Below are 16320 nucleotides of genomic sequence, written 5' to 3'. Positions count from 1 at the left end.
TGATGGTCTAATTTTGGGGGCCAACAGAGGTGAGGCAAAGAACCTCACCCCCCCCACTGGTGCATAGGCCTATCCACAAGTATGGCTATATGCTGGACCGGTAGTCAGTGACGGGTATGATCCAATTGCAGTGGTATCAACCTAAGACAGGAGGCTGACGCCTAGAGGTCAGTTCTTTCAATGACGGGTAAGAACCATATGTTGAATTAGACAAACCTAACAGCACGGTCCCTAGCCACATTGCTTGTTGCTTAATTAAACAGAAGGGGGGAGATGCTAAGAGCCACAGCCAAGTAATATGATGCATGGCATTTTTGTTTGAAAGGTGACGCCAGCAAGCCATTGAGATGATATGATTATGTTAAGATCTGCATTCATATGGATATTGGACTCCTGGAGAGTTCCCATTGGTTGGGGAAGTGCGGTAGGAGGGAATTCCAGAGGAGGGACTTCCTGTTGGGGTCCGGGAGAACGCCGCGTGGGTCGGTCGGCAATCTTCCCGGGAGCATACGGGGCATTGGCGGCAGTTTCAAAAATAAAGTTTGTTCCTGCTTGAGTGGCTCATGATTTTGTGCCCAGCCAGACTGTGGCAAGATTTATTGCCCCAACAGGATTAAGTTCCTCAAGACCTTGGTACATATTTTCAGATTTTTCTGGTTTCCTCTTAGGATGCTCTGCATGAGGTTGGGAGTAACTAACTCCCAAGAATAGCAATGTCTCTATTCCAGTTTGTCAGGTACCATGAGACACAATGGTCCACATGGAAGCTGTACTTCTTTTGATAGCCTTGTTGTCAAGTCTTCAGAGGATCCATGGCAGAAGTAATTTTGTGTCAACATCTTTATAAATAGCAGGAGAAGCCTAATGATAGTTGGTTTCATAAAATAAGTGATTAGAAAATCAGATAAAAGATCATTTATTTCCTTTTGCTACATGTCAAAAGGGCCAAGGAAATTTTGTTGTTCAACAAGCTCTTACTCCTCATGCCACCATCAATTTAATCATTATCATTAATAATTATACTTCTCATAAGGCATTCCATGATTACAGTGTATTTTGTTTTGTTTTGTTTTAATTTTAGTATTACCGGAAACTATAGTGCATTCTACAGGTTGTCTTCTGGCACTCATAATTAATCCCTGCTAAGAGCACACCAAAACTAATCTTCATGCTGTATGTTTGTAATAGATTGAAAAAATCAGTATCTTAGTTCATCTGATACATGAAAATAATTTTAAATGCAAATATTGTAATACTCTAATTCAAAGCAATGTAATAAAGAGGGAACAATGCCTGATCTTATGCTGTGTGAGCACTCAGCACTGTCCAGCTGCTGTGAAATTGGATGCCTTTTAATGCCTTTCTGTAATAATCATACTCTATGAAAGTCATCAATGAGGAAACCACATGCCTACCGTGCAATTTTTGTTGCAGCTTACCTGTGGTCTTTTGTGAAACTCTACACAATGCACAAAGTCTTGGATCTGCTCTGCTTCTCCCAGTAGTTTCAAAAACTGAAAGGAAATAAGCTATTTTAATCTCTAGCTTGGAATGTGCAGTTTAACTCTAGATCCATGTGTCTCTGGTGGTCACTGCCATTTTGTAATGTTACAAGAGATTTTGTTTTAAAATGCACTGTGGGCTTATATAGCAACTTTATCAGATGAATTATCTTCTTGGGGAAATCTTCTGGGACAGAAAAAGCAATATACAGCAGACCAATTTTTGGATCAGGTATGTGCCAGGAAATTTCTATACATAATCAAGATTCTGCATGCAGGGCTCTTGTCTGCCTACAAAAAATGCAATAGAAGATAATTTGGCTTCACTAATGTTTACATTGCTTACAAATTTCACAGCTAGGCATAAATTTCCTCCTTTGCCTTACACCTTTTGTACCTGAGCTACATCAAATAACATTATAAATCACTTGCTCATTTCAAATCAAATTTTGTACCAGAAAACTAATTTCCTTATCCAGCTAATTTTCTTATACTAAAATAATGTATATTATTGGCATACATAAATAAAAAACACCCAAATGGTATTTTAAAGGGAAAAAACTAGTTTGTAGATTTTTCCTATTTGAGAAAGAGTCTCTAAAGAACCACCACAAATGTTTTCTACTGACTCCAGAAGATTTTTGCCACTGTGGCAACACAAGGTGTTGTGTTGTACCTTCCTTTCCTACTTGTTTTCCACTTGGAAAATAAACTTTAAGGTAGTGAAAGTGGGATCCATTTAGTGAAAGTGGTAAAAAACGATGCTTCCCAAGGCTGTAAAAGAAGTAACTAGGTGAAAAGTTGATGGTAGATATAGCAAGGAGAGGAATGATACCATCCACACCCCTAACTCTCTTAAATGCCCCAGGATAAACACCCAAAGCATTTCTTTTCCATCCAATAAGTCTGGTTTTCTACACACAATAGCTCCATGAACCTTCCCAGAGCTTCCTTACTCCTGGAAGAGTTGATTCTTTAATATGTTAGGAATGTCCATGGGAAATCACTCTATGTGGTAGACTTCAGTGTTTGATACAATCACCAAGTCAAATGTTAGGTATTAGTGGTCTTATGTGGCCAACAGGCTGCCGTCTCCTGGGACTAAGGAATGATGAAAGCTAAGATAAGTTAAAGGCAACCATGAGAGTCAGTAGAAAATTGAGTTTGTGCAACTGAGGTTATCAAGTTCCCCAGTCTATTTCCACATAGTGAACAGACCTACAGGTCCAAGTAAGGGGGTATTCAGGCTGATGCAACAAAAAAACCTTCGCATGCTAACCTGAATCTGTATCATTTCTAGATTTCTCTCTAAACTTTCATGGCATTCATTAAGGTAAAAACAAAGAATCTGCGATCAGACTTAGTTCAAATCACAGCTAAATTTCTTTAAAAGTCTCAACAACACATTCTGAACAGCTCTGAGCTGTACTTTCCACCTTTAGGTAAGAGGCAGGTAACACCCACCTCAGCAGCCTGCCCTGCAGATTAATTAAGATAATGTGTACACAATTACTAGTACAAGACTTTAACCCAGGGGCTTAAAATATTTCTGTTTAATTAGTCTAAAACTGTTCAAAAAATATAACAGCAACAGCTGTTGTAACCATAGTAGATATGGTAAGAATAAAGATAAATAGCAATCTTGTTTTCCAGTACTAGAAACTGAACTCAGAGCCTCATGCTTGGTAGGCAAGTGCACTATCACTGAGCTACATCCCCAATCCTATAGCAAACTTTTATTGAATGCTTAATAGACTAGACACTGTGCTAAACACACACACACACACACACACACACACACACACACCATTTCCAAATCTCATGAAAATCCTACAACATGGATCCAATTTAACAGAACTGATCCCTGGGAAGTAGTATAACAGAAAGAAGAAAACTAAACCATTAAGGAGATTCCATTCATTGTTTTAAGTAAGGATTCTATCAAACAAATTAACCTGTAATTTGGCTCTGCTCATTTTCACAGTGCTCATTTTCATTATATATCCTAAATGTGAACATCATGGAACATTATAAAACCTAAAAGTAAAAGAGACCTTTGAGGCCCAAGTAAATCCATACAAATCTACCACCTTCAATTCTGTTGTACTTAGCACAAGACTGCCAGAAAGTGTGGGAGGGTAGCATCTCTAGTCTGCCCAAAAGGTCCGTTGGGAGCTGGGCTGAGAGTGACCCAGGGTCCCAAAGCATCCATTCACAAAAGCTCAAAATCACAATTAAGGAACAAAACCTATGCTACACCACCTATAATGACACTAATTAAAGGAAGTAGGGGAAAAGCAGACAAGCATCTCAACAGGAATTAATGTTGAGTCCAAACACCAACTGAAATTATAGTCAATGCCTCAGAAAGGAACCAAATTACTATATCAGGACAAGATCCTTCCTCTACTTCTTTTTCTGCTAAACTGGACCCTGAAATCTGATATAAGATAACCCCTGCAGCCATCACACATATACAGATGAGATGCTCATTTGCTAGGAACACCCTGTGTCAAAGAAAATCAGTTGATCTCAACCTTTCAGATGTTTCCCCATCCTATTTGTAGCACCTGATATGGATCTTTTTCTTCCTCTTAGAAACTATATTCAAAACACTGGAGCATAGAGAGAACTACTCCAGAGAGAAATTTCCGCACTGTCACTCTCTATACCTGTCACATAGGAAATGGGTGGCTAACTCTGGAAAGGAATAAGGAAAGTGCCTAAACCAGAATATAAGCAAACAAAATAAATTGGTTTTTCAAGATTCTCTATTTCATCAAAGGATTTAAATAACAAATTCCCTACTACATTTAATATATGGTTTTGTTTACAAAGTCGAATTTTTCAGGAAATATATTTAATGGGTAAAGTAAAGAACACCTAGATGTCTCATATAAGATTTATGAAGAAATGGATACACTTGACTGAATTCATACACAATAACTAAGCCTGGCATGAGTATATAAAATAACTAATTATTGACTTACGATATCATCAACTGAATCAGGATGAGAAACAGAACCGCAAAGTGCCATATGCAAAGTGGCTAGATTTTACTTAAATATCCTTATCCTGAGAAAGTATTATTTCTATGAGAGCATGTTTTATTTTTAGAATGTCTGGTTCTGACAACATTATCCAGAAATAATTATTCAATAGTGAATGCCAAGAAACTCAAGTACAAAAATGATAAGAAATATTTTAAGCTACCTTTCCCAGAAATACAATCTGTTTCTCAATTGATAGAAATTCATCAGAAGCAACTGCTTGTATCATAGTTCCTCAGAAATTCATCAAAAGTCAACATATCAAATTGCCATGTAATCACTGGATCAAGGAAACAATTCATCCAGCTACCTACGTTGATAAACACCTTACCAAATCTTTGATGTGCCATGCCACACCACTTTCAAAGTCCATCCAATGTATCAGCAACTCTAATTCTTTATTTAAAAAACAAACAAAAAAAACCCCTTACTTTCATTATGGAATTCATACAAGCTCAAAAAGAACCATAGTATTTTAATATTCTTATTAGTGCACTAGAGTTACACATAATAGGGGGGTTCATTTTGAAATAATCAGACATCCATGGAATATGATTTGCTCTACTTCTTCAGTGCTTCCTCTCTCTCCCTTCCTTCCTTTCTTCTTTTGTTTTCCTTCTCCTACTCTACAAGTTTTCTATTTTATTTACTATTTTTTAAATTGGTGCTTTATAGGTAAACATAAAGGTGAAATTCACTGTGCTATATTCATGTATGTACATAGCATAATTTGGCAATTTCATTCCATAGTTCTTTCCTTTTTGGGTCCCTTCTTCCTCCCCCCTCAATCCCCTTCCTCTGTTTCACCAATCTCCCTTCTATTTTCATATGATCTCCTTTTACTTTTTCTTATTTTTCTCCAGCTCCTACATATTAGAGAAAACACCTGACCCTTGAATTTCTGAGCCTCACTTATTTCTCTTAGCATGATGATGAAATACAGTTTAAAAAAAATAATATAAATTCCTCAGTATCTTCATTACGAAGAAATAGAAAAAAATGGTAGGCATTTATCCAAAAAGAAATTTGAAACAAATTAAAAGAATTATTTTTACAAATTATCAATTTTTAAACAATACCAAGAGAAGCACGGGCTTTTCAAAGGCAGGATCTGGCAGTCCCTCTCCTAACTAGTGTGTTTCACACCCCACATCTGCAAAGTGGAAAAAGCACAATTCTACCTACTTCATAGATGTTTTGTATAGAGCAGATGGCATAATTGAAAATACACATAAAAGTGTGTAGTGTTACCATCAAGGGCATTTTCAAGTCTAAGGAGAGAAATAGAGAAATGTATTTGGTGGCTGCCTCTCCTCACGTGACTGTTCTCTTCACCCACTCAAAACAGAGGAGTCAAAATTAAGTTATTGCCTGAAGTAGGACCCAAAGGAAAAGATAAATACCTGGCACTTGTATTCTCCCAGGGAAGTTGTCAAATCTCACTGAGGCTTCTTTCTTCACATCTCAGGAGGTAGGGAACAGCTTACTTGCCTCCATCTCCCCAGACGTGAAAGTAGTTTTAACAGTGTTGTCTGACCCAGCTTTCTCACTTGTAAAATTGGTTTTGAGGATAATATATTTAAAGCCTGTAGCCTAGCATTTACCATATTAACTTATTCACCAATAATCTATTTTAACTGCTGCTTATATTCTGAGCTTACAGTCTAGTAAAAGAAGACCTGTGATAAACAGAATGAGTGAGGAAAACTGAGTGTTGACAGTGCCAGCTTCCTGGCATGTGACCTAGGCAAATGCACAAAGTCTTAAGCTCAGAAGTCCTCATGCTTTGCTTTTACTATCTTGTTTTACTACCTTGCTTTGCCATCTTGAAATCCTTAATACTCTTTGAACAAGGGGGCCTAACATTTTCATTCCTTGGATGATGGTAGATGCTATGCAGAAAAATAAAGTGACAAAGGGACTAGGGATGTGTGGTGGGAGGAGGGTAGAGTGGCCATCAGGACCTCGACATGACAATGTGCATTTTGGCAGTACAAAAAGGTGCCCAGATGAGGCAGGCAGCATGGGCTGAAAACTTCCTAGCAGAAGAGGGTTTCAGTCTTTGCACAAAAGTAGCTCCAGGTAGCACTCCAAACAGGTTTCTCTTGAGATGCTAATTGCATGGATTAAAACCTCCCTCAGGTACCCTTCCATGAAGTAGCCCCACAGCCTGTCTGCTTGTCCAGCCAAAAAACACAGACTCAGCCTCCAGAATGAGCAACATTTTCTTGTCTACACAGAGGCTCCAGAGAAGAAATGGGCTGAGCCTGTTGGTCAGAGAATGCTTCCCTGGAGGGTAGCACATGAGTAAAAGTCAGAAGAGGTAAGAAAGTAAGCAGTACAGGGTGGAGGAAGCAGGAGGTAGGCTGAGGGATATAGGCCTCCTGTATAGGCCTTGACACAGGAGCCTGACTTCTGTTTCTTGAAGAGAACAGAGGTCAATAAACCCAGAAAAGAGGAAAGTGATCAGGTCAGAAAGACAAGTAGAACTGAGCCCATTATCAGACCCAGACCTTTAGCTTTCATTCAGACTGGGAAAGCCTGTGGAATTATGCACAAAGTCTCAGGTTACATATATGGGGTAGAGAATAGACTGAACAGAGCAAGAGTATAAACAGCCCAGTTAAGAATGAGAATGGGCCAGGCGTGGTGGAGCCTGCCTGAGGCAGTGGTGGGAAACTGAGCCAGAAGGATCACAAGTTTGAGGCCAGCCTCACCAAGCTAAGGAGGCCCTAAAGAACTTGGCAAGACCTGTCTCAAATTTTAAAAAAATAAAAATAACAAAATGAATGGGTTGGGGATGTGGCTCAGTGGTAAAGCTCCCCTGGGTTCAATTTCTTATATGAAAGAAAGAAAGAAAGGGAAGGGGAGGGGAGGGGAAGAAAGAAGGAAGGAGAGAAGGAAGGAAGGGAAGAAGGGAGGGAGGGAGGGAGGGAGGGAGGGAAGAAAAGAATGGTGGCTCAGACCAGGACATTAAGAGAAAAGAAGTAATAAGATGTGATTAGTTTCAAATGAATTTAAAATATGGCTTATATGAGTGATAAACAATTTTGTTGTAGTAAAGCTTAAGTTTAATGTCATTTCATTATAATTAATTTATTTTAAAACTTATGATTCAGCTACTTTAAAATTTTTCATATTTTGAACAAAATGGGTATATAAATCTCTCCTTTTTTCTTTTTAAGTTTTGGGTTGTTTTTGTGTTCTTTGGGGCAGCACCAGGGATTTAACCCAGGGCCTTACACATGCTAGGCAAGAGCTTTTGCAACTGAACCACATCCCCAGCCCCTGTTACTTTATTTTAGAAGGGTCTCACCAAGTTGCCCAGGCTGGTCTCAAACTGGCCATTCTCCTGCCTCTGCCTACCAAGTATCTTGGGTTACAGGAGTGCACTACTGTACCTGGCAAATGTATTTTTAACAATAATTTTATTATATGTAAATAAAGATTGAGTATTTCAGATAAAAATTTAGAGTATGAACTGGATAGGCTTCAACTGTAAATGGGCCACTAAATTTTGAAAAATCAGTACCAGAAAAATAAAACATGATTAATAATTTTTACATTGGTCACATGTTAAGGGGGTCATACTATTTGGTTATACTTTCTTTCCATTGTAAAGTTAGAAAATCATACATCAAGCCATCATAAATTGGGGACTCTCTGTGTATTATATATGTTGGGTAAATAAAATGTGTCATTAAAATTAATTTTGACTGTTTCTTTTTTCATTTTTAATGTGGCAACTAGAAATTATTTTTGAGATTTCATAGGTTTCTTGTTTGTTTTAATTAGTTATACATGACAGTAGAAATGCATTTTTGATGCATCATACATAAATGGAATATAACTTATTCTTCTGGTTGTACATGATGTGGAATCACACCAGTTGTGTAGTCACATATGCATATAAGGTAACAATGTCTTATTAATTGTACTTTCATTTTTATGAAAATTTTAAATCATGTATTGGCTCATATTTTATCAGATAGTCTGGGTCTCGTGGATTAATGGGGAGACAAAATTAGGTTTTACCAAAATTAAGAACTTTGTTATCTGCTTCATCACAAACTTCTCGACAACAACTGAAAAATAAGGATGTACTGGGGATCTAGTGATGTTACCTCTGGAAATTTGCAGGCATTCTTCACATTCAGTCATCTTGATGGAAAGCCCTACTCTAGTTCACTGGGACAATTTCCATCCATCCTTTCAAATTTCTACTCCAACATTATGTACTCTAAGAAAGTCAAGTCTCTGAACACTGAAAGTCAAGGTGCTCTCATCTCCTTGGTAAATAAATGCCTGTTTAAGTGAGAAGAAACATGGACAAAAGGTATGTCACAGATGACAGAAATATACAGCAGTGTTACCTGCCTTAGTCTGCAAAAGCCTAAGTCTGTACAAATAAGTTTAAACACAGGAAAGAAAACATAATATTGATGTTTTATATAAGCAAGCAATATTTAACTGAAGCTGCAAATGTAGGGGTTAAAAATAAATGCCTAACATCCTCCATGGTAACTAAAAGCTAAGCTCTATGAATGGTCATATCTGGTCACAAGAAATAAGGAGGCCCACTTTTAACATGCACTGATATTGCCTCTGCTTGAGCAACTCAAAGGCAAGGGGGTCCCAAACTCCAAAGTATTTGCCGCTGTCTGACTGCTCAAATTTATCCCAGATGTTAGAAATAAAAGGGATCTCAGCAATTATCCACTTCACTGATTTTACAAAGAAAGACACTGAGACCCAGAGAATTTAAGCAACTTGCCCAAGGTCACATAATCAGTATTAACCACAGTCACGTCCAATCTGCCTTCTGCCAAACAGTAGAAGCCAGTCTTTTAATCTTTAAAATTATACTCAGCCATACTGTCTCATTTTGGTCATTTATCACCACCCCTGAACAATCTTTCAACACTTCTACTTCAAATATGCTACAAGCTTAGGATCCTGATTATATAATCACTATCACAATTTCAAAACGCCAGAATTGTGAATTAAAAGCATCCTTCTGCCAACTAATCACTGTGTGCACCTATTTCAGAAATTAAATGGTCTTAATTGTTAAGGCTTCAGTCTAAGTTTTCTGTAAGCTGCATTATTCACCTCATTTTAAAAACTTAAATATAGCCTTACAAAAATATACCTGAGAAAAATGCAAAGTATTGTAATTACCAAAAATAGCCAAACCCAGAGTGGCAATTTGACTTCTTCCTGGTGTTACCCATGTTAAGTAGGGAAGAAAATGGATGACCAAGGAAAATAATTTCCATCTACACTCCAAACCCATACATTTTTCCACTTCTTATTTGGTTTTTATGTGTATACGAGTCTACTCATGTACATTTACAAGTCTTTGTAAATGCTCTCATCTACTAGATGATGATTGACAAGGTAGACAGATGGAGCCAAGACAGGTATGTTGCACATTTTCCATCACACACTCTCTGAAGTAAAAATGTCCAACCTGTCAATCAATATGTCAGTGTTTTCATTATATTAAAACATATTTTTCTCTATTAGGTAATGATTGAAAATCTCTAAATTTTCAATTTAAAAGTAGGAGTATTAAAAGTAAATCTTTAAATACTGAAAGTTTTTGTTAATTTCCCCCATGCTCAGTTCACTTTCATATTCCTTGTTCTTTTGATCAAGTTTTATACATTAAAAATTTACTTATTCTTCCCTAAACTTAATAAGTAATTAAATACTTATCTTTCTAGGATCAACACAATAAATTTCAAGAACTGATAGAGGTTAGTCCTTTGGAAACAGAAAGACTTTCAGAAACATAATACAATACTACATTTGACTATTTACAGAAAAAAAAGAAGCAACTGATGCTTTGATCTCCTTATATATAAACCATCATCTTCCAATTTGTTAATCTTTAAAGTTCTTTTTATTGCCTTAAAATTTGCCCCTCTAGAGCAATTTATGAGAAAATTTATGAGATACATTAGAGTTTAAGAGTAAGCATTTGCATATTTCAGAATCAGACATTCAACATGATCAAGTATGTAATTATATATATGACTATATGTGTAGTCATGTTAAGAGTCAAGTGCCTGGTTTTGCACTCAGGGTAAGGAGCCCATTTCTCCTCTTTTATATTTTATACAAATAAACAAACATGTTCTGTGATAACAGACCACAGAATCAAGACCAATTTTTAAAGATGCCATCTTATTCTGGCTGATCATAAGGCCATGTCTTTTGGGAGTAACTTGACTTAAGTGGATATAAATTTGGAGACAATGATTCCTGTGATGGAATCTTATGGAGCTATTTGATGTATGAATCTAAGTATCCATGCCTTAATGCCCCTTGGTTGGATACTTAAATATTAACATGGCCTCTAATTTCAGGAACTTCACAGTATTTCATGGGAGGAATGAAACAGGAACATGAACAAATAACAATTAAGGAAGAATATGCATGTTTTTTATGATAGATAAAAAGTAGTTATTTTAGGAGTCCAAATGAGAGGGAAAGAACACATCCGATGAAGGAGATGAGAAAGGACTTTGTGAAGAACAATAAGAACTATGACAGGTGGAAGTAGTGGTGGGAGAAGGAGTTCTTATGCTAAAGACACAATACAAACAAAGGCAAAAAAGAACTGTGCATGTCAGAAGAACTCAGCATATTGGGAAGGGAGACAGGCTGGCCAGAAAGTTTAGCAGTGCTGAGAGGCTACTGCAAGGTAAGACTAATGTCTAGCTAGATTTTTTTCTTCATTTAATAGTCAAAAAAATACCAGAAAATTTTGTCCAACAGCAAAACTGTGAAGTGTCTCTCCTCTTCATGTTTATTATTTCCTCCATGAGAATAAGGCTCTTCTTGAGAAGCAATAAAGTTTTAGCCAGTCTGGCATTTCAAGAACCCACCACCTCCCTCCGAGAGCACTACTCAAAGACACTATTGGCACTTTCCAAAGAGAACACTGGCACTCCCCTGGGGGATAAAGAAACATAATTTGTATTATCACCATCCAGCTAGTCTGTATTTTTGAGGTGATTATTTCAGTTAAATTATAGGTCTTTGTAACAAGAAGTTAAATAGCAAAAGATACTAATCCACTGCAAAATAGTTACAAGTCAGCACCAGCTTTCAAATCAAGAAAACGATTTGGCAATAACAGTAACTGAAAAAAAGATGTAATTTCTGTAAAGCTACATTCTAGGATAAGAACAAATAAAATGCAACTATGATTCAGCTTTTCTGAGAAACTAAAAACTACTGCCAATCACTCACTGAGAAATTCATATATCTTACCATTTTATTATCATTTCTTGCTACAGTTTTGTGGAATTTTAGTCCATACAAAAAAAAATTATGTGTGATTATTATCCATTGGCTCCAGAAGCAAGGAAGATACTTGTTAATAACACACAGGACAGGACAGAGTTTCATGATTTCTGTACACCTGGGAGAACCTGCCTCAGTATCTTTCTCACCAAAACTCAAGATCACAGAAAGTCACATGTCACATTGACACAGAGAACACAGAAAAATGGAACAAAATCAGACTTGGAGAGAGGACACTACACTGAAAACAAGTCACCACCCTACATAGGCATTTTTTAAAGCATTATTAGAGGACATACTTTCTCTTAAATTCCACCATTACGTGGAGCTGTTTATAAATGAGTTTGGAGAAGACAGTTAAGTTAAAATATGGACTTAAAGCAACTTCAGAGCTACTATGAAAAACTAATAAAGGTACAGTAGTTGTTAAAAAAGATTTTAGAGAAAAGTTTCTTATTTCCTGAAGAAGAAAACAGCATTGAGAGTCTGTAATATATAAATTTAAGCTCAAGTTAGTTGCTTAGGAAACAAGAACATCTTATTCATATAGTATGGATTTGGCCATCCCCAATCAATATTTTACATATATGTACAAATTCTTATTTTTAAAAAAGCACACACCATTGGATATTATTGCTGAGAGATCCATTGGTGGGGTGGACCTGCACTGCAAGACAACACAACTTTAGTATATAATATGGACAGAGCAGGTAGTCAGCATCCTTCATGGAACTTTATCCAAATGGTGCTTAATGCTATTTTGTAAGCTTTGTGTGTATTACAGTGTTAAATCTAATCTCAGTTTGGAACAAAAAAGGAAACTCATGTACATGAATAATACTAAGCAACTTTAGTACTAGAAACTAGAACAGACCCAAGAAAATCTCTAGCAATTATATATTTATATTTTATAACATTTTATATTATTTATATACAGATATTTTGAGTCCAGGAGCTTTTTCACATAGCAAGCTCTACTTCAGGGTTCACTGACCTACACAAAATCATTACACCACAGAAAAATCTTATTAACCTTAAGTCTTCATTTATTTTATAACTCTTAGAAGGTTGCCAGGTAGCCAGGTAATAAATGCTTCCTGAATACTCACATATTACCATTCCAGAAAAGAATATGTTGAGGGTCTTTATATACTAGACTGCAGTATTTGGAAATATTGTTACTTTTGCTAAAATCAGTGAGTCTTGCATTCCACTTGTTATTATAGAAGTAAAATGATATCTGGATTATAAACTTACCAATGGATATTCATTGCTTAATTTGAAGAAGGTTTACCATATAGTGGGGGCACACAATGTTTACTAAACAGTTTAGATGGAATATTAGAGCATGATATTATCCTATATTTACCATCATACAATAGAGACTTCTAGAAAAATTAACTTTAATCAAAATTTGGTGTACCAAATTCATTTTAAATATTAAGACTATATAAAAATCTCATAGTCAAAAAGATAAGTAAGTTTTTTATGAAGGGATTATGAAATTGGAAATTCTTGGGCCTCAGAAATTTCTTCATTTAGAATGGTATATGGTTCATCACATCAGAGTGGTAGATAGGACTTACTTATGAATTAAGCACACATGTGACATTACATCAGTTTTCCTGGTGCTAGGAAGCTCTTCTATTGTTCCAAATTTCATGACACGATTTCATTGAGTTTAAAACTTATAATGTCAATAATCTATGCAAATTTTTAAATTTTATCTCTATTTCAATTTCTCTGTAAGGTAAGAGTATGAGTTCTAAGTGGGAAACAACAACACCTGAATGAATAACAGTGATTTAAAAGGTAGGTTCTAGTAGCCTACTAATTTCTGAATGTTAAATTTTGTTCTATATTTGCCAAGAATTTTCAGGTATCCTATACCAGGATTAAGATATTCCATTTTATTATATTTCAATTCAGTAGATTCTTTTTTTTTTTTCAGTACTAGGGATTGAACCCAGGAGTGCTTAATCACTGAGTCACATCACCAGCCCTATTTATTTTTTATCCTGAGAGAAGGTCTCCTAAGTTGCTTAGCGCCTCCCTAAGTGGCTGAGGCTGGCTCTGAACTTGTGATACTCCTGCTTCAGCCCCTGAGCCTCTGGGATTACAGGCATGCACTACACTGTCCAGCATAGTAAATTTATTATTAAGCAATGTATTCCTTTATTGGTTTATACATATTAATTTTATCTTTTGTAGGTGGATAAAAGATTTCACTGACAAAGTAAAATGAAACATCTCAATTAAAGTCATGTTTCTTCCCCCTCTTTATTTTCCCTCAAAATCCAAAAGGAGAGAAAACACAAGGTCATATACATTTGATGAGGTTTTTTTCTCGAGACCTTAATTTTCCTATTAATTAAGAGGATTGTAAAATGACTACATTTTCAGTACACATAATAACATCTGAAAATGTAGTTGAGTTTGTTGGTTTGGGTTTTCTTTTTTGTTTTTGTTCTTAAGAATCTCAAGTTTTGTTTTCATAGAAAATCAGATGGTTTTCATTTTACTGATGTTGTTAGCTTTTTCTTGTTTTGTGTTTTTTTGTGTTTTTTTGTTTTTTGGTTTGAGGGTGGTAGAATTTTGTTTGTTGTTGTTGTTGTTTAAAAAAAACAAGACAGGTGTGACAATCATTTTCTCCTGCAACTGTATTAGCACATCTAATTGCTTAGTTCACAGGCAGCCATCTCAATTCTTTTACCAGCAGATGGTGAAAGTGATTTTAAAAGAGGAGTAAGGATTTTTCAAGAACCATTTCAGAGCAGTATGAGATCTGCTCTCTCCTCAATGGGCGTGTCAGCCTCTGACGAACTTGAATGGAAGTCACAGAACAGCATCTACAGTGCATTTGCCTTTAATTACTTGACAGTTATCCAGATTTGACTGAAAGACCTGACAAGAACAATTTCAGAGGAGGAAAAGTTTATCTGATGTGAAATTACTCTCACATTATCTAACAAAGCATTATGTGCTTGCAGTAACTTTCTTCAAATCACTTTATAGCCATTTGCTAATTAAAACTTCACAATACTTCTACAAAATATGTAGGTAGAAAGTTTTACAAGCTTCATTTTACTGAGTTCCCAGGTATATCACTGAGAGAAATGGAAGTGAAATGCAAGCCCTGAACTCAGAAAGATTTATCTTGCAAGTCAACATTTGCTCCTCAAATAGAAATGATCAAGCTTTTAAAATAAAGGGACCTTTGGTGTCACAGTGAAAGGTAGCTGATTCTCAATTTTCTATTCTTTTCTTCTTCTTAGCTAATAGAACCCTAATTCTGTTTAGTGGCTATTGTTAAAGAAAAAAATTACTCTTATACTTGTTAACACAGTAGGGAAGATTTTATTCATGGCTACTGCACTATGGGAGACAGATCTAGTTAACTTCTTGATATGCGGGAAAATTTAGGCCTCCATAGTTAAGTTTTCTGTATTTCACAGCAAAAAGCAATCTTTCCTGACAGGTTGGCAAACATGATTCCTTTATTATTATAATATTTGGCTGGAAAAATAAAATTTAGAAGATAATTCTAGAAAAACTAAATCTTAAAAATGAGTCCTAGAAATTTCTTTCTTCAGCAGACACACAATGCTTGTTTGAAAACAGTCCAACGAGGGGAGAAATATGGGCTATGACATATAAGGAATTGGTATCTATTTTTTTTTTTTAACTGATCATGAGTTAATATAATTCATGTGTAAAAACAGAATTCTCAGGTAAGTACATTGAAAGTAATCTATCATTAAAACAAAATGACAGAGCTCGGTACATGCCTGCAATCCCAGTGACTACAGAGGCTAAGGCAGGAGGATTGCAAGTTCAAGGGCAACCTCAGAACTTAGCAAGGCCCCAAGTGATTTAGTGAGACCCTGTTTCAAAATAAAAAATAAAAGGTGTTTTAGTCAGTTTTTTGTTATTGTTTTTTGTTGTTGTTGTTGTTGTTGTTGTTGCTGCAACCAAAAGACCAGAAAAGAACAACTAAAGAAGGAAAAGTTTATTTGGCGCTCATAGTTTCCGAGGTCTCTGTCCATAAACGGCCAACTCCATTGCTCTGAACCTAAGATGAGGCAGAACATCATAGCAGAAGGGTATGGTGGAAGAAAGCAGCTTAGGACATGACACCAGGAGACACAGAGAAAGCTCACATCACCACGGACAAAATATAAATTCCAAAGTCATGCCCTCAGTGACTCACTTCCTCTAGCCGCACCCTACCTACCTACTGTTACCACCTTATCAGGGAATTAATGCACTGATTAGGTTAGGCTCTCATAACTCAATCTTTTTACTTCTGAAATTTCTTGCATTGTCTCACACGTGAGGTTTTGGGGGACACCTCATATCTAAACCATAACAAAAGGGCTAGGGATGTGGCTCAGTGGTAAAGCACCCTTGGGTTCAATCACCAGTACCAAAAAAAAAAAAAAAAAAAAAAA

The 16320-nt window shown here is 36.2% G+C and overlaps 1 protein-coding gene across 3 annotated transcripts in view; it reads right to left on the bottom strand.

The window, feature by feature from the left end:
- The window catches only part of Tafa2 (TAFA chemokine like family member 2), a 422581-nt gene that overhangs the window by 186377 nt on the left and 219884 nt on the right, over nucleotides 1-16320 (bottom strand). For 2 of the 3 annotated variants that reach the window (XM_048805995.1, XM_048805989.1), the window contains one exon: nucleotides 1440-1514. The exons of the other annotated variant lie outside the window; for it this stretch is intronic. The gene's annotated coding sequence lies outside the window, so the exon portion shown is untranslated. The remainder of the gene's footprint in view (nucleotides 1-1439; nucleotides 1515-16320) is intronic. 3 annotated transcript variants of the gene reach the window in all.

This window comes from Marmota marmota, unplaced genomic scaffold (genome assembly GCF_001458135.2).
Source record: "Marmota marmota marmota unplaced genomic scaffold, marMar, whole genome shotgun sequence".
Classification (NCBI taxonomy): Eukaryota; Metazoa; Chordata; class Mammalia; order Rodentia; family Sciuridae; genus Marmota; species Marmota marmota.
Note: the sequence above shows the minus strand (reverse complement) of the source record. Positions and strands in the feature narration are given on the sequence as shown.